Source organism: Microcaecilia unicolor, chromosome 1 (genome assembly GCF_901765095.1).
Source record: "Microcaecilia unicolor chromosome 1, aMicUni1.1, whole genome shotgun sequence".
In the NCBI taxonomy this organism is placed as follows: domain Eukaryota; kingdom Metazoa; phylum Chordata; class Amphibia; order Gymnophiona; family Siphonopidae; genus Microcaecilia; species Microcaecilia unicolor.
This window is the reverse complement of record NC_044031.1, coordinates 84,320,014-84,338,655: the sequence shown is the minus strand read 5'-3', so window position 1 is coordinate 84,338,655 and position 18,642 is coordinate 84,320,014. Positions and strand designations below refer to the sequence as shown.

At 45.0% G+C, this 18,642-nt stretch overlaps 1 protein-coding gene across 1 annotated transcript in view; it reads right to left on the bottom strand.

The window, feature by feature from the left end:
• WDR37 (WD repeat domain 37) overlaps positions 1–17,600 on the bottom strand; it is a 249,220-nt gene extending 231,620 nt beyond the window's left edge. Inside the window, 1 exon segment of the mRNA XM_030198868.1 lies at positions 17,504–17,600. The gene's annotated coding sequence lies outside the window, so the exon portion shown is untranslated.
• Positions 17,601–18,642: the final 1,042 nt, after the last annotated feature.

Genomic DNA, 18,642 nt, shown 5'->3' with positions numbered 1-18,642 from the left:
CAAGACTCTACTCCACAGAAAACAGCAATGTACACAAAGGTTTAAAAAAAAAAAAAAAGTCATACTTCATGTTTAGACTATTCTTTCTGGAAGGTTTAGAAGCAGGAGGAGCTTAATACTTAGAACAGCAGGCTGAGAACCAGGAAAGCCAGGGTTCAAATCCCCTGCAGCTCATTGTGATCTTAAGGAAGTCACTTAATCCTCCACTGCTTCTGGTACAAGCAATGGGGTCCTTTTAATAAGCTACATTAGGCGCCTAATGCAACAAAAATGGCCCAAAGCAGGACACTAACCGAGCAGTAAATATATATTATTTTAATTATTTTTAGAGCGTGTGTCAGGGGCAGAGAATGAGCACTCCTGCACTAACCAGTTAGTGCTTCTACATTACCATGCGCTAACTAGTTAATGCACTGATAACGCGGCAGCTCTTATTGTGTACAACAGGTAGCGTGGTAAGTGCTCCCACTTAATTTTTTTTTTTTAATGGCCACGCACTAATCGCAACATTAGTGCAGGCCATTAACAAAATTAATGGATAATCTGGGTTTTTTACAGCCACCGTAAAAGTGGCCTTAGCACACAGTAATGCTATGTATTTGTTACCACAGCTTAGTAAAAGGACTCCTTAGATTATAAGTCCTCCAGGAACAGAAGAAAAACCTACTGTACCTGAATTTAACTCACCTTGAGCTACAATTGAAAAAGGCATGAACTAAATCCAATTTCCCTTCCCATTCCCACTGCATAATCTATAGGATACCACACCATGTCTCCATCAAGCCAAGCCAGACTGTGATAAAGGAAAACACAAGAACAATTTTGCTAATGAAGTGTTTGCAACAAGTAACTATTCTGTACTAAGGATGTTGAGAAATTATGGGGAAAAAATACCAAGATATGCAACCATAAACAAGCAAAATTTGGCACAGATATATAGCAACAGTCTGTCGTCTTAGGTGCCACAAGCCTGAACCAAAAAAAAAAACTTCCAAGCTCACCTGGACCCATTGCCCACGTAGATAGGAAGTGCTCATAGGCATAATGCAAATAAAAAGAGCACTATCAGTAAATCCGACAGATCGGACACAACATAACCTGGCTACAGAGAAAAGTTAATTCCTGTCATATGATGTGCAAAACAAAACCATTTTGAGACACTAACTACAAGATGAATTTCAGCTATACACTGCTATGAAATGAAAATTATAAAATCACATTTTTGTTTAGATTTATCTACCTTTACAAATAACAGCAACATGTACAATATAAGATAACATACTAAAATACAATCTTCTATTTTCTATAAATTGTTACCCATGCAGGCCACAAAAGACACACAAGGAAATTGTGGTGCAATTTGGTTTTATACTGTTACAGCTCAGGTATATAATATTTTGCAACTTCTGAAAAGGAAAAAAAATTCCCCAGAAAATGTCTGTAAAGCAAGAATATATGCAAAAAGTTACTTTCAGGTCAACCATCCTAAACCAAGAAGCCCTTCAAAGGGCAAGACCCCCTGGATAAGTAACTGCCCTGCTGGTTAGTGTATTGACTGGCTGCAAGCTTGCTGCCCTGAAAATATCTTCTGGCATCAACACCCAGGCCTCTGCCCAGGTTGTCTCTGATGTGCGAGTGGAACATGCCTTAAGTCCCTCGGGCACCCCACTGTACCTGATGTATGCAACTTTAATGGTCAATTTAATCCAATGGGCTATGGACGATTTAGAAACCACCTCCCCCTTGTAGTGATCCTGAGGAACAAACAGCCTGTCTGACTTGCAGGATAATGCGAGAGAACACTTCCGACATCCAGCTTGTGAGCATTCTCACCATGTACGAGTCCTTCCTTTCCATAAAGGTGGGGAGAACCACATCTCATTAAACTGGAAGGGGAAATCCACCTCAGGCAAAAAGAACAAAAAAAACTGTCCTTAACAAAACTGCATCCCATTAGGACAAGTAGGGATCTCTACAAGACCAGGCCTGAAGCTCAGAAACTCATCTTGCAGAGCAAGTGGCCACCAAAATTACTGTCTTGAGCAACAGGTCCTTCAGGGATGGCAGCCCCAGGGGCTTGAACTGTGGACCCACCCCCAACTCTCCTCCACCCCCCACCCAAGACATTGAGGACCATGCAAAGAGGAGGGCACAGGTGTCTGACCCCCACCCTCAGAAAACAAGAGATATCTGGGTGAGTGAGAGGGATACCCCTTGAAGCTTCCCCCAATAATAAGACAAGGCTGACATATGCACCAAGAGAGAACTGAAGGCAAGCCCCTGCTCGAAGCTCCTCTGCAGGAAGGCCAGAATGGACAACACCGACCAGGGGGAAAGCTGGTCCTCCGTACACCAATACTAAACAACCTCCAGACCCTGACATACGCCAGGTAGGTGGAATTTCACTGGTGTGTGGCAAGGTGGAGATTACTTGCAATGAATAAGCCTTGGAACTCAGGTGATGTCTTTCAATGGCCAAGACATAAGCCAGAAGGGATAGGATGGCTGGCCAGCTAGAGAACCCTGCTGTGGGCCACAGCTGCACAAGGTGTTGATGCCCTTGGGTCCAAGATCTCTCCTGCTTCTGAAAAACAGCACATTTTGCATTTTGCCTTGAGGCCACGAGGTCAAAGCAGGAAGGACCCCACTACTCCACCACCTTCTGGAATACTTTAGGACTCGGCTCTCATTCACCCAGATCCAGAGCATACTGGCTCAAGAATTCTGCCTGCAGTTTGTCCAGCCCAGCAATGTGGGTCTCCAATACTACTTCATCCAGTTGGTGCTCCGCCCACCTGCACAAACAAGCTGCTTCCTGGGCCACCATTACACTCTGAATTCTCCCTTACTTGATGATGAAGGCTACAGTTGTGGTGTTGTCCAACATCACTCAGACCGCTCTCCCTGCCAGCAGTGGAAGAAAGTGCTGGAGGGACAATCTCCATACCACTGATGGACCAAGATGCCTGCAGACTTAACCACTTCCCTGAGCCAGGCTGCTTCTTCAGAGAACTCCTCATCTGAAGCATCAAAAAGGTAGGCTTTTAGCCTAGATTTGAAGACAGCCAGAGATGGAGCTTGATGTACTGGCTCAGTAAGTCAATTCCAGACATATGTTGCAACAAGATAAAAGGAACAGAGTCTGGGAGTTGGCAATGGAGAAGAAGGGTACAGATAAGAGATTTACCCAATGAATGGAGCTCCTGGGGAGAAGTGTAGGGAGAGATAAGAGTGGAGAGGAGCTGCAGAGTGAATATGCTTGTAAGTCAATAAGAGGAGTTTGAACTGCATGCAGAAATGGATAGCAAGCCAATGAAGTGACTTAAGAAGAGAGCTAATATGAGCATAGCGACACTGGCAGAATATAAGTTGTGCAGCAGAATTTTGAACAAATTGAAGGGGAGACAGATGGCTTAGTTGGAGACCTGTTAGAAGCAAGTTGCAATAATCTAAGCAAGAGGTGATTAGAGTGTGGATAAGGGTTTTGGTAGTGTGCTCAGAAAGGAAAGGACAAATTTTGGTGATATTACAGAGAAAGAAATGACAGGTTTTAGAAGTCTGTTGGATATGTACAGAGAAAGAGAGAGAGGAGTCAAAGAAAACCCCAAGTTTCAAGATGAGACAGGGAGGATGAGAGTGTTATGCACTGAGATAGAGAATGGGGGAAGAGGAGAGGTGGGTTTAGGGGGAAAGATAAGAAGCTCGATCTTGGTCATGTTTAGTTTCAGATGGCGGTGAGACATCCAGGTAGCAATGTCAGACATACAGGCTGATACTTGGGTCTGGATTCCTGCTGAAATTTCTGGTGTGGAGAGGTAGGCCTGGGCGTTATCAGCATAAAAGTGATACTGAAAACCATAGGATGCGATCAGAGCACCAAAGGAAGAAGTATAGATGGAAAAAAAGAAGAGGTCCTAAGAAAGAGCCCCAAGGTACACCAACTGATAGTGGGATAGAAGTGATGGAGAATCCAGCAGAGTATACCCTAAAAGTATGATGGGAGAGATAAGAAGAAAACCAGGAAAGAACAGAGCCCTGAACTCCAAGTGAGGACCGCATATCAAGGAGTAGATAGCTGGGTGGCTGGTGGAAGTGAGGATCACCTGGTGACGTGTGTCAGGATTGCTGGACATACTTAGATTAATATGAAACCAGCTTCTGATAACTCCCCCCTCCCTCAGGAATCCCTGAGGATGGCAGATGGACCAAATGTTGCCCAGCTGCCTGCTAGCCCTTTGTTCCTCAAAGTACCCCTACTTAACATACCTTTGTCTTCTCTGGGCATCTGGGACCAGGGCTCTCTGAGAACAATGAAAGCCAAACAGATAGGCTCCAAAACTAGGGACTTCAAAGATTAAAACCTGTGAAAGTGCTCACCTTCCTTATATCAAGAAATTAAACTGGAGGTTGCAAAGGAAATAGCTGATAACAAAGGCTGGGAAGAAAGAAGTTATTTGATCCCTCTCTGTTCTTGTTAGATATATAAGGCAGAGCACATGGCTCTGCGCTGGCTTCTTCTCTTTCTTTCTCTGCACACCCCCATCTTTAGCCCCAGAGCACCTGGCTCTGCTCCTTCAGCCCAACCCCAAGGCTCTCTCTCTCTTTCTCTTTTTTCCTCTGAACACCCCTATCCTTACTTTTCTCTCATTGATTCCCATCTAAACACACACACACAGATACAGCACTGTAATATTTACCTGTACTAAGTGCTGTGAGCATATACATATACACACATATATATATATATATATACACACACACACACATATATATATATATATACACACACACACACACATATATATATATATATATATATATATATATATATATATATATATATATGTATGTATAAATACAATATACTTTCTATATATACCCAAACCCATATGGATTGTGTATTCTTGGGAGCCCACTGCCTCTGCGAACTGGAACCGGGACCATAACTGGACAACAAATGCTGACAACATGCCTGCCTGGTGTGAAGGTGGCGGACCTCACGCGTCACCTAGATAGGCTTTTAGATAGTGCTGGGGAGAAGCCAGCTGTCTTGGTACATGTGGGTACCAATGAAATAGGAAAATGTGGGAGAAAGGCATTAAATAAACTTAACATGCCAATAACGGAAGAAGAGGTGGCTCTGGTGATTCAGCAGAGTGCTTTATTTAAAGCCCCAGGTCCGGATGACTTTAGAGCTGAATTTAATAAACTTTTATCTCCTTCAATTGTCCCAACCTTGCAATCCTTCTTCACGCAGTTCGTGGCAGAGGGAACCCTTCCACAGTCTCTTCAATTGGCCCAGACAGTGTTATTGTTAAAACCTGGGAGGGATCCGGTAAAGCCTTCTTTGTATAGACCTATCTCTCTCTTGAACATGGAAACCAAATTATCTGCGAAAATCTTGGCTAATCGTTTGGCTAAGGTGCTCCCGAATTTGATCTCAGAACAGCAGGTAGGATTTGTTAAGGGGTGTACAATAACACATAATATGCGTAAGCTTCTCATCTCAATGGAACTTGTGGAAAGAACAGTTGATCCTTCCTTGCTGGTTAACTTTGACGTAGAGAAGGCGTTTGACCATGTTTATTGGAAGTTTTACTGTTCTGCGTAGATATGGATTTTCAGGGGTTTTTTTGGAGGAGCTTCAAGCGCTTTATAGCTCTCCCTATGCGCAGATTCAGGTAAATGCTGCTCTATCTTCGGAGTTCTAAATACATCGAGGCACTAGTCAGCCCTTTATCCCCTATGCTTTTTGTGTTATCTATGGATCCTTTGATTAGGGATATTATGGGAAACCCTAATATTAAAGGAATAAGAATAGGTCCAGAGGAATTCAAGATCTCAGCGTTTGCGGATGACTTTTTGGTACATGTGGTGGTGCCTCAGACTTCACTAGAGACTTTGATGGAGAGTTTTGTAGAATATGGGGACTTTTTGAATTTGTTTGAATTTAGATAAATCCATAGTGATGCCTACTATGTTGTCTGTTTGAGAAAAATGGGTGGGCCTTTTCCCTCTGCAATGGGAGTCTACTTCATTTTGGTATTTGGATATTCAGCTGCCTCGCAACACTGGTATGCTTTATAAGGCAAATGTAACAGTCTTGTTGGATTACTGCAAGACTGTTTTGGCTAAATGGCAACACTTTCCTCTTTCGATCCAGACAAGACAGTTACAGGTGAGGGAAGTAATGGGAGCTAAAAAGCAGCAGTGAAAAGGTGGGTTTTCAGCATAGATTTGAAAACAGGTAGAGATGGAGCTAGACGTATAGGTCCAGGAAGTCTATTCCAGGCATAAGGTGCCACGAGAAAAAAGGAGCGAAGCCTGGAGTTAGCACTGGAGGAGAAGGGGAACGACAAGAGAGATTTGTCCAGTGAGCGGAGTTCACGGGGAGGAATGTAGGGAGATGAGAGTGAAGAGGTAATGGGGGGCTGCAGAGTGAATGCATTTAAAGGTCAGTACGAGAAGTTTAAACTGAATGCTGAAGCGGACAGGGCGCCAGCGAAGTGACTTGAGGAGTGGGCTAGTGTGGGTATAACGATTCTGGCGGAAAATAAGTCATGCCACAGAATTTTGGACAGATTGGAGAGGAGAGAGATGGCTGAGCGGAAGACCAGTGAGAAGTAAACTGCAATAGTCCAAGCGAGAGGTGACAAGGGTGTGGATAAGGGTTCTGGCAGCGTATTCATTGTATTCAGCATGGATTTAGTGAAGAGAAATCTTGCCTCACCAATCTATTGCATTTCTTTGAAAGACTGAACAAACGTGGATAAAGGTGAGCCGGCTGATATTGTGTATCTGGATTTTCTAAAGACGTTTCACAAAGTACCTCATGAAAGACTCCAGAGGAAATTGGAAAGTCATGTGGTAGGAGGTACTGTCCTATTGTAGATTTAAAACTGCTTCAAAGACAGAAAAATCCCACTGACTATCTAAGCCCTATACATCAGCTGCTTTTTCTCCAAGCTGAAGAGCCCTAGCCGCTTTAGCCTTTCTTCATAGGGAAGTCTCCCCATTCCCTTTATCATTTTCGTCAACCTTCTCTGCACCTTTTCTAATTCCACTCTATCTTTTTTGAGATGTGGCGACCAGAACTGAACACAATATTCGAGATGCGGTCACACCATGGAGCGATACAAAGGCATTATAACGTTCTCATTTTTATTTCCATTCCTTTCCTAATAACACCTAACATTCTATTTGCTTTCTTAGCCGCAGCAGCACACTGAGCAGAAGGTTTCAACGTATCATCGACGACGATACCTAAATCCCTTTCTTGGTCGGTGACTCCTAACGAGGAACCTTGCATGACGTAGCTATAATTCGGGTTCCTCTTTCCCACATGCATCACTTTGCACTTGCTCACATTAAACGTCATCTGCCATTTAGATACCCAGTCTCGTAAGGTCCTCTTGCTATTTTTCACAATCCTCCCGCGATTTAACGACTTTTAATAACTTTGTGTCATCAACAAATTTAATTACCTCACTAGGTACTCCCATCTCTAGGTCATTTATAAATATGTTAAAAAGCAGTGGTCCCAGCACAGACCCCTGGGGAACCCCACTAACTACCCTTCTCCATTGAGAATACTGACCATTTAACCCTACTCTCTGTTTTCTCTCTTTTAACCAGTTTGTAATCCACAGTAGGCCAGTACCTCCTATCCCATGACTCTCCAATTTTGTCATCTTAACACACATTTGGACTAGCACTCCTTTCTCGAGGTGCTACATTTGTACACCTTGCATATTCTGTGATGCCATACAAGAGCACTCAGAAGTTCACAATACGTAAGGGAGTAATGTCTTAACTTATAGTATTTATGACTAATGATGAACAAGTATGTGTATACACAGGGTACAGCATGTTGTCTTATCTTCAATATGTACACATTTTCTATATCAACAGCAGCTGATAATCTAGTGAAACAAGAAAAGTGATTTTACCATGATCAATTGCACTATGTAGATTGCTAACTAGTAATGTTAACAACAGTTTCTGTACTGTACCATGAATGAAAACTTGAATGATAAGGGTGAAATATGTTGTGATGATCGATGTGTTGGAGAAGTTGTTGAAAAACAACTTTTTCAACAAGTTTAGAGAAATCAAAGGTTAGAAACAGGGCAATAACTCAAGAACAGAGACAGATCAGGCTTAAACCCCTTAAGAATTGGTTGAATGATGGCAGATTTCCAAACAGAAGGAAAAATGCCAAACTGTAAACTATTTTGAACCATGAGAAGTAGTAAGGCTGTAAGACCGTGGCAAGTGATAATGAACCAGAAAGAGGGAATAGAATCTAAGGGACAAGTCTTAAAATTCATAGTAGAAAGCATCTTTTCAATATCAGTGAGAGACAGTATAGAAGATTCTGACCAATGACAAGGCTCAGATAATAATATAGCTACAGGAGACGCTGTGGATGAAGTGGGAGAGGATGAGGAGTAAGAAGAGACAGGCAAACAAGACTTGACTGCTGAAGGGAATGAACCTTAGGCTTGGAAAGAGAATACTGGGCTTGATGAACCTTTGGTCTAATCTAGTATGACAGTTCAGTTATTAAGGTCTTAGCCTCAATAGCTTAAGGGGGGGCAGACATGAGTGACCTCAGTATCAAGTTTAGATCCCCACTGAACACAATTTCTATTCATAATGAATCCACAGTGCAATATTTTTCCCTGCAAGACTTTTATCCTGTTTGACTCTCTGCCATCTTTAATATATTATGCCATCCTTCTACCAATTATATCCATTCTATCATTTCAATATAATTTAATATCACATTGTCCCACAGGTTATCCTCTTTTTACCAGGTCTCTGAGATGCCTATTATCACTATACATTTATTCAACACTGTATGTTCTAAACTCTCTTAACTAATTTTTTGGACTTCTAGCATTTGCAAACAGACAGTAAAATTATGCCTTACCTGCTGATAATTTTCTTTCCTTTAGTAGCAGCAGATGAATCCAAGAACTGGTGGACTGTGTCAATCTACCAGCAGGTAGAGATAGAGATTACAAAGCTGAAGGCAGTGATAATAGACGGCCAGCTCCTCCTTCACCTCAGTACATGTCTCATCACCAAGCAGAATCAGACAAGAAACCAGGAAGCCTTCCTCACCAACCATACAAAACAGAAACTTGTCAGTTTGATTTAAAGAGAAACCACGACTGCGATGGAGTCCTCTTCAGTGATTTCTGTTCTCTTTCCTCTTTTTTTTTTTTTTTTTTTGGAAACTAAAGACCAGAACAAGGACAGGCAAATCAAGTGCGGCTCACAAAGGGCAGGATCCTGGATTCATCTGCTGCTACTAAAGGAAAGAAAATTATCAGCAAGTAAGGAATAATTTTACCTTCCTTAGCATATGCAGTGGATTAATCCAAGAACTGGTGGGATGTACCAAACCAATCCCTAAGTAGGGTGGGAAGTCGCCAATAGTGAAAGCACACCCGTTCCACCCAAGAACTAGATAGCAAACTCGTGAAACAAGCCTGGAATGCCACCGGCGGGATGCAACCTTTTCAAAAAAAATCCACAAATTATCTGCAATGCAACGAGAAAAAAATCAGATCGGACCAGAGGCTGCCGTCCCACAGCAAGAACCAACAACAAAGACAAAGAGAAGATCTGAATGCTGAAAAACATGCAACATTTGCAAATACCGGAGAGCCCTCTGAACATCCAGAAGACAAAGCACCGTGTACTCCGTGTGAAAATCCCCCTCCCAAAAGAAGGGAAGAAAGAGGGGCTGAAAAAGAAAAGTCAACCCACAGCCAGAAAAGAAAGAGAAAACCAAAAGCAAGGTCGCTCCAGACTCAGCAAATTGCAGCAAAAAAAGCTCGGAATGGCTGCACTAAAAAAATCAGACACTCTGCATGCCGAAGAATTGGCGACCAAGAACACTGCTTGTAAGTTCCTAAGTGAAGTATTCTGCAAAGGAACAAAAGGAGTCCGAAGCAATGCTCGGTATACAAGGAACCCCAAGCTAGACTCGGAGAATACAAACGAGATTTCAGGGAGAAGAAGGTTGAAGCAGCAAAGGAGCAAAGCACTCTGCAGGAAATGCACCACCTCCAAGTGCAAGGCCAGGCCAGGCCCTTCTGCAACCCATCCTGCAGAAAGAACTCAATCGCTGAGGAACATACGCCCACAACGAAGACCAAGCGTGGGCCGCAACCAGCCTCAAAAAATCCTCAACACCTGAGAATACGCGGTTGCAGTGAATTGTGTACCACTTACAAGATCGCAACATAACAGTAACCATAGCGTCCCAAGAACTCTGTTCCTCAGAGTAGACCTCTCAAAACACCAGGCCATAAGACCAAAGCGAGAGGGATCATCCAGTCAAGAGCAGACCCAGAACGAACAGCCCGGAGTCAAGCGGATCCAAAACGAAGGCACCACCAGGAGCCTCACTATATGCGCATACCAAGGGCGTCTTGGTTAATCCGGAGCTACCAGAATGACTCGACCCCAGTGGAGAGCGACCTGAAAAGAACTTGGCTGCAGACAGGCCACGGAAGAAACACTATCGAAGAACGTCCTCTGGCCAAGGATGCAATAGAACAACCAGCCCTGCCGAATCACCCTCTCTCCGATGACAAAAGAAAAAAGGCACCTGGGCGTCCAGCCGGGATGCCATCAGATCTACCTAGGAGCTCTCTATCTGAGGCCATGTTGGAGAAGCACTGGTGCGGAATAACCATTCTGCCGAAACCAGAAGATGGCAGAAAAGAGAACTCACCGTAGGAAAAGCCCGCAAAGTGGGCCACGTAGAAACGGAACACAGGGTCCACTGCCCATTCCATGGGGGCGACACGCCCTGATGGCCACAGTCTGACTCCAAGTCCCACTGTCGAAGAAGCAGCCACCGCCTCATCTTCTCTGATGGCAGAAGCACAGCCTAGCCTGCAACATGTCCTGAAGTGTTAGAACACGAACAGCACCAAAAGCAGGTCCAGGCGGGGAAGATGGCACAAGCACCGCCTGGCCTGCAACAGCACCAAAAGCAGGTCCAGGCGGGGGAGATGGCACAAGCACCGCCTGGCCTGCAATGTGTCCTGAAAGGCTAGAAGACGAACAGCACCAAAAGCTGATCCAGGCAGGAGATTTGCTACACCATCCCCTGTGCCATGCACCACTCCGGAGACAGAAGGAGGAGGCAAAGAGCTTTCCAGTCCGAGAGACTTGAATCCGTGACCACCACCATCCACTGCGGAGGCACCAAGGTATCCCTTCCACAGGGTGGAATTGCGAAGCCACCAGTTCATCTGCCAGCGTACCGAGATCAGCCACGGAATACACTGCTGACACTCCTGGAACACAGGAGACCACCCATCGAGAAGCAAGAGCTGTAGATGATGTCTATGAGCACCACCCACAGCACTACCTCCAAAGTGTCTGCCACAGCACCCAAGACATGAATGCATAGCCAGGCCCGAGGACTCAGTGCCCTGAGCAGACTGCGCACCCAAGTCTGAACCTAGATCCTCCAGTCCTCGGTCAAGAAACAAAATCGTACCAGAGCTGTCTGGAATGGGACGAGGTGGCTCATTTGAAGGGTGACCACCCAGCTTCAAGACACGGGAAGATAAACTCTTGGATCTCATCTAGAGTGAGGTGCACTCTGATGCTGTCCTTGCAGAGAATGCCGCAAAATTCCCAAACCTAGGAAAAGATGAATGGAGCCATAGCCATGCCGACAGGCAAAGCCTGGAACTGAACATGAGGGCTCTGAACGGCCAGAGAAATGGCAAATGATGGGGCCAAAGAGGAAAGAAAATAAATACTTCCTAAGGCAGAAGTGCAGGGAAAATTGAAGTGCAGGCTACACTGAAGTAGCTCTGAATATAGCTAGCGGTCCAATATAAAGAAAAAGTGCAATAAAAGCCTTAGAGACACTGCAACAAATACAGTGGAAGCTGGAGTAGAATGCAATACTTTGATCAGAGTCCGACAGCAAAACTAGAAGAGCAGAGCTGCTCTGGCAAACCACCACTGCTAACCTTTGGCACTGTAGCCTAGTGTAAACTGTCCCAGCTATGGAAAGAACTGCTTGTCAAGGCAAGCAATATGAGAGCGGGAAGTAAAATATGCCCCATAGAAAAGGAGCTGGAGCTGAGGGCCACAGTTTCTAATATGATGCACAAACCAGCCTTAAACCTGTGACCTTCAGGCTGAAAGCCAACCATCTTCCAGAAAAACATAACTATATTGCTGAAGCTACTGCACCTGGAGCAAAAGCCCCCATGACAACAGCACTGAGGTTCCATTGAGACCAGAGCACTAGCCCCAGAAAATAACAATATATAACATTTCCCACAGAAAGGTGGAGCCAAAGGCACTAAGCCTAGAAACTCCCACTTGTAATTGTAAAGAAGCAAAAGGTGCTGAAAAAAAAATACAAAGAAAACCGACTGCACCTGGTATTCCCAGGCAGTCTCCCATCCAAGTAGAAACCAGCCAGGCCCAACCCTGCTGAGCTTCCAAGATCAGAGATCAGGCACACTCAGGGTGGTGTGCTCATAGGCAATGCCTGTACAGCCAGTATAAAAAGAGTTTCACAAAGGAAGGCGGGAAACTTCCAAGCTGTTCAAGCAACTGCCCTCAGAGAAAAACTGAGAGGACAGAAAAGTCTGTAAATAAAAACACTAAATAGGCCCTTTCACAGGCCCAACATACAAGGAGCCCTGTTCTGATGCTGTTCACTGTTTCCCACACTACGAACAGCTTTAGCCAATGCAGGAACTATAAAAAAATCTAAACTCGCCACAGTGAGGCCTATTGCTATCAATGTACCCACTTACTACTACTACTTAACATTTCTAGAGCGCTACTAGGGTTACGCAGCGCTGTACAAAATAAACAAAGAAGGATGGTCCCTGCTCAAATGAGGCAAACATGGCTTTCCAGCTCAGGAGATTCTTGCTGCCTTTGTGCAGACAGGGACTGCCCTGAAAAGATTCCCTCCGAATAGAGGAAGACAGGGGATAAATGGACCCTACTGCTCAGCTGGAGAGAAAACATCCCCTCTTCGGGGCAGGGTCCATCAGAAGAGACTGAGGCTCAGATGCACTAAACTTAACAAGCCAATAACGAGGCATTAACGAGCAAGTAGTAAACCTTAGCATGCACCAAACGCCATTTCCCGATCACGGTAGCAGCTAACGAAAACGGAATGCAAATCATTATAATGAGCTGCACTACCATTGTAAGGCTATTATAATGATATGCACTAACGTTTACCGATTCCCCTTACGGTGGAAATCCTAACGTGAGGTCTGCACCTCTCGTTAGGCAGGGGCTGCTGTCAAAAAGCAAAAAAAAAAAAAACAAGCTGCGCGTGTCTGTGCCTAACATTGACGTCCTTCAAGGACGTCCCTAATGAGCAATGCTTTCTTTTTTCCCTTCCGACGCCCCCCCCCCCGCCCAAGGCCACCGCTCCCCCCCCCCCTACATTGAAAGAGCTTTCCGCAGCCCCGCCCCCCAAGGCCGCCGCCGTCGCTCCCCCCCCTTAAAATTACAGCTTCCCCACCATCCTCTGCACCCCGTGGCCCCACCCCTGCCGCCCCCCCTGAGGTCATCGCCGCCACTCCCTCGTCTGACATAAGTTACCTACATAAGTTACTTACGTCAGACGAGGGCGGGCCAAGGAGGAAAGAAAGGAAGTCTCAAAGCCAAGCGATCAGCTGTTGCCTGCTGCAGCCGGTGCAGCACCTTCACATGGGGGTAAGAGGCACTGTGAGGGCCCAGTGGCAGACGGAGGGGGGCAGGGGGAGTGGCAGCAGCAACAACCTCGGGGGGGGGGGGGGCGATGGGGGCGCTGTCATTTCAATGGTGGGGGGAGCAGCGGCGGCAACTTCGGGGGGGCGGGGCTGCGGAAAGCTCTTTCAATGCTGGGGGGAGGGGGAAGCTCATTTGCATTCCCTTTCTTTGATGCATAGCTGTTCCCTACCGATTCGCTATGGAATTCGGTAGGGAACGGCTCTAACGACGACTTTAGTGCATCTGGCACTGAGACAGGAAACAAGGCAGAAAACTCCAAAGGCTGAACTAAAAAGGAACCGTTAGCTCCCCTACCAGACTTCTGCAACATATAGGCATACAGAGTAGCAGAATGAACTCAGGGGGGAGGGAGGTCAGAAAGCCCCTGTCCCAAAGAAGCCCCCAGTAGCTGACGTGCATCCCGAAAATAACAAGGCACATCACAGGACCATCAGATTCCTTCTGGAAAACTTAGCCCTCTAGAACCCATCTGCCCAAGATGGGCATAAAAACTCCACCAATCACGAAAAGGGCTACTGAGGCCAAGCTCTCTTAAGAAGAAAGGTTCAAATTAAGGGTCCCAGAGCAGAGGAGATCCTGCTCAGAAGATATAGAAACAGCTTAAAGTAATTCTGTTCTTTCCTTGGATCCCCTTGCATAGTGGGGGGGCAGTTTGAGAAGAATTTGTGCCACTGCCCCAGCTACATGCAAACAGTTTCTGACTCAACAGTGATTTTGGTAAAGGAAACCATAGGCTGGAGAAAATAAAGGGGAATCCCCTGGACCAGCAGTCTCTAATGGAACACAAGGTCCTTTAGGAGAAGCCGCCCCTCCCCCCTTTCCAAATCAAGGCCGCAGGGCAGGAAAGGATCAGAGCTGATATCAGGAAAAAAGAGAGGGCCACTCCAGCAAAAAGGCAAGCGTTCCCGCCATTTTAGCACGGTAAAAGGCTGCTCGGGTAAGAGGAACTTCAGCACTTCCCTCCCCTGCTTTCAAACATGCCACCACACATAATCCCGCTGCACAGCATCTGCTACCGCAGCTGGAACAGCTTTCAAAAACCAGCGTCGCCCATATTAAAGCACGGTACCCCCACACCGAAAGAGAAAGGCAGGGACTCACCAAACAGCAGGTGTCTCCAGAGGAGAAGCAGAGTCCCACAGACGCAGCAGCCTGCTGCCTAACCGGCACACAGACTGAAAGCATAGCACTAAGACAGGGAAACCCTGTACTGCCCAGTCCTGTCAGAAATCTTCTGTTTTGTTTTTTTTTAACACCAAATGAAGGCAAAGGAGCTCTCTTGGGGGTTTTTTTTCTTTTTTACTGGTGAGGAAGGCTACAGCTCTAAAGACCGGGAGGCAAGGGGGAAAGGGTGAAGCAGGGACCCAGAAGACTGAGTATGCCCCCAAAGTCGGCACCACCAGCCAGACACCCCTAAACTCAACTGGCCCGCAGGACCCAGGAGTATCCCCAACAGACAAATCCAGGAGCTGCTGAAGCGCCGTCCACCACCTGCTGGAGATAGAGATGTACTGAGGTGAAGGAGGAGCTGGCCGTCTGGTATCACTGCCTTCAGCTTTGTAATCTCTGTCTCCACCTGCTGCTTTATTATTTGTATTCACATTGTGTCTAGCATTTGATAGTAAACTGGAATATTTATATCCGTCAACTTTTTTTAATGCACTTTGGCCTTAACAACCTCTGCATCAGGATATTCTAACTTTCCCTTTGCCAGTAATACTTTGACGATTAACAGATGCTTTGGACTAAGTTAACGTTCCTCTATGAATTAATTTAAAAGCTACTCTCTCTCTTTTATAAAATGTTAATGCCAGCACCCTTGACTGCTCCTTCCCCAAAATGCTGCCCATTTCTAACAAATCTAAAGCCCTCTTCCTTGAATCATTGTTTTATCCATGCATTGAAATTCAGATCTCAGCCTATCTCTGGGGTTCTGGTACGGAATGGGAAACATTTAAGGTTCTGGATTTGCCCTTTTATGGAAGACTGACCTCCCCCCCCCCCCCCCCACCTAGTGGTAGTACATCAAGACTACCACTAGGGGTCATTGGCACCATTTTGGAGCACAGATGCAGATGTGGCAAGAGCAGAGGGAGGTGCTCCCCCCCTTCCACTAGACGACCAGGGATTACCTCAAACTCTTACGAGGTGGAGGGTGGTCCAGGGGTGTGGGAGCAGCTTTCCACTGGGGAAGAGCATGCAATGGGCTTGTGATTGGGGAAGGACCTTGGAGAGGAGGTTAGATTAAGAGCATCTGTGGAGGGAGGTCATAATCCTCCCTTATAAGGCTGCGGCTGTGCAATCAGCCTTAACAGCATGCAAAACCAACCCACACACTATCTTATCACTGGTGACCACTCATCTTCTCTGTCCCTTTCCCACCCACAACCTACACTCATGCATTTTTAGTAAAAGGGCATCCAAAGTCTACCCCCCCCCCCCCCCCCCACACACACACACACACATATATTTTCTTCCCCTAAGCCCATCTCCTCCACAAATTCTCTATCCCCGTTCATGCTTCTGTCCACAACTGCACTTCAGCCAGTCCCAATCCCATTATCATCCCTACCAGTTGGCTTTCACCAACCTGTCTCCCAACCTCTTCAACCTGGCTCACTCCCCCTCCCAGTTTTTTGTTGTTTTTCTTTTTAATTCTCCTAAAGTTATTCCATAGATTCACTGGCAATAAGATTGCTTGAAGAGCTGGTTAATTCTGTCAAGTAAACAACAAGTTTGAGCTGCTCAGTGCTCAATTTCCCACACTGCTCTCTAGGACTAACTGAATGGTGCTGGTAGTAAACAGAACAACTAATAGGGATATAGTGCCAGTAGCAAAACTCTGGAAGAGGAAAAGTAAGGGGACTACACTTAGGGTCAATGGTGGCTGTCACCAGTCCTCAGTAAAGAACACTAAAATAGGTAATCTTGGACAGTCAAGTTGAAAATCCTGCCAAAAAAAACAACTACTGATCCTGAGACTGCATGCCAGAGGTTTATGAAAATTACATAGTAATATAGTACATGTGGCTGATGAACTGTCCCAGGCAGTTGAGGAAGCATACTGCTCGTTTCAACCTATCACTTCTCTTCCAATTTTCCACGGACATCAAAACTACATGAAAATAATATACACACATCCAACAAAAATAATAAAACCACTGTATTTCATCTCGATAGAAAACATCCAAAGAATGGTGTGCAAATGGTACAACTGCAAGAGACATCAATCTATTGAAGGTCCAAGAAAGCAGACAGGCAGATGATCCTAAAAATTCAGAACAGCAGGAATACAGACCAGCGCAGAATGTCTGTATTCTATATTTATTCACCACAAGCAATATAACAAGGTCATGTATCACCCTCCTAAGGGCTACATCAGGGCAAAATGAAAACCAACCGCGAGTCCAATATGACACCTATCTGGTAGGAAGCTAAAAGGTATAGATAAAAAAAAGTGCTTTTTGAAATCCCTCTTCAATGAAGCAAAAAACACTTAGAAGCACTTCCATCCATTTTATAATTCTGACCAGATGGATTAAATCCTTACACAAACTGCCAATCCAGCACTTAAGCAATCACAGCTTCTGCTTGCAGAGAATCTGCCATAGCTGTTGGAAGACTACTTAAATGTGACCTTATTGGGCTCCCACATGTAATAAGTCATAGAAAGATACAGATAATAGCAGAAAACGCCCATATAGCCTACCTAATCTTCCCTTCTACACCAGCTGTTTAGCTCCATAGTCCATTCCTCTCCCTCACAGAGCCTCTGCGTTTTTCCAATTCTTCTTTAATTCAAAAGCTGCACTTTCTCCACCACCTCCATTTGGACACTATTCCATGCATGTGCCACCCTTTCTGTGAAGAAATATTTTCATAGATAGTAATCTGCAGGATGGAAGAATAAAAGGGAAGAGCCTCGTTCCATGGATTTCTTTCCATTAAAATAGGGCTACCTTCTGTGCATTTTATACTTTGGAAGTATTTAAATGTCACCATCAAATCTCATCTATCCTGTCCTTCCTCCACAGTAGACACATTTAGCTCTTTAAGTACACTGACCAGTTTAGCAGAAACCCTCTGGAATAAATCAATCTGGTTTATCTCTTTTTGAATGTGTAGCCTCCAGAGCTGTTGAGCATACTCCAAAAGGTTTCACCAGAGAGGCAATATATGTTTTCCTGTTTGTCATTCTTCTTCATATGCACCCAATCATCCTTCAGACTATTGTCTTTTGCTTTATCAACCCATTTACACACCTTAAAAGCATCAGATCCTCCTCCTGCACTGTATCACTCCCTTGGTTTTTGCAGCCCAAATGCATCTTCTAGCATTAAATTCTGGCTAACTCTACACCATTCTAATGGAGAGAAAGGTACTGTAAACAAAACAAAAGATCCAAGGACACCATTAGCTTATCAAGCTAGCAAAAGTTAAGAGTATATTCAAGTATATAAGGAAAGATATCAGTAGAGATATCCAAGTCATTTTACCTTCAACTCCTAGTGAGGTCTCCACTTCAATGGAAATCATTCAGAAGCAGTTTACTAAAATAGTACAGGGAGTAAAACGAAAAACCCATTACAGACAGGCTTAAAAAAAATCAATAGAGCCCTGCTGGGGGGGGGGGGGGGAGTCATTCAAATGGAGAATCCTTTAATAACGTATAAGGTGGTGCTATTTTCTATAGAAAAGGAAGTTCAAGGACAAAGTAATTCGGACTGGCAGAGAGGTTCGGAGCAAACGTGCAGAAATGCTTCTTTATCGACAAAGCGTTTGACAGCAGAGATTTTCAACAAATCAGTCAGACTACCAAAAGGCATCGGTGGAGGAGGTCAGCCACCG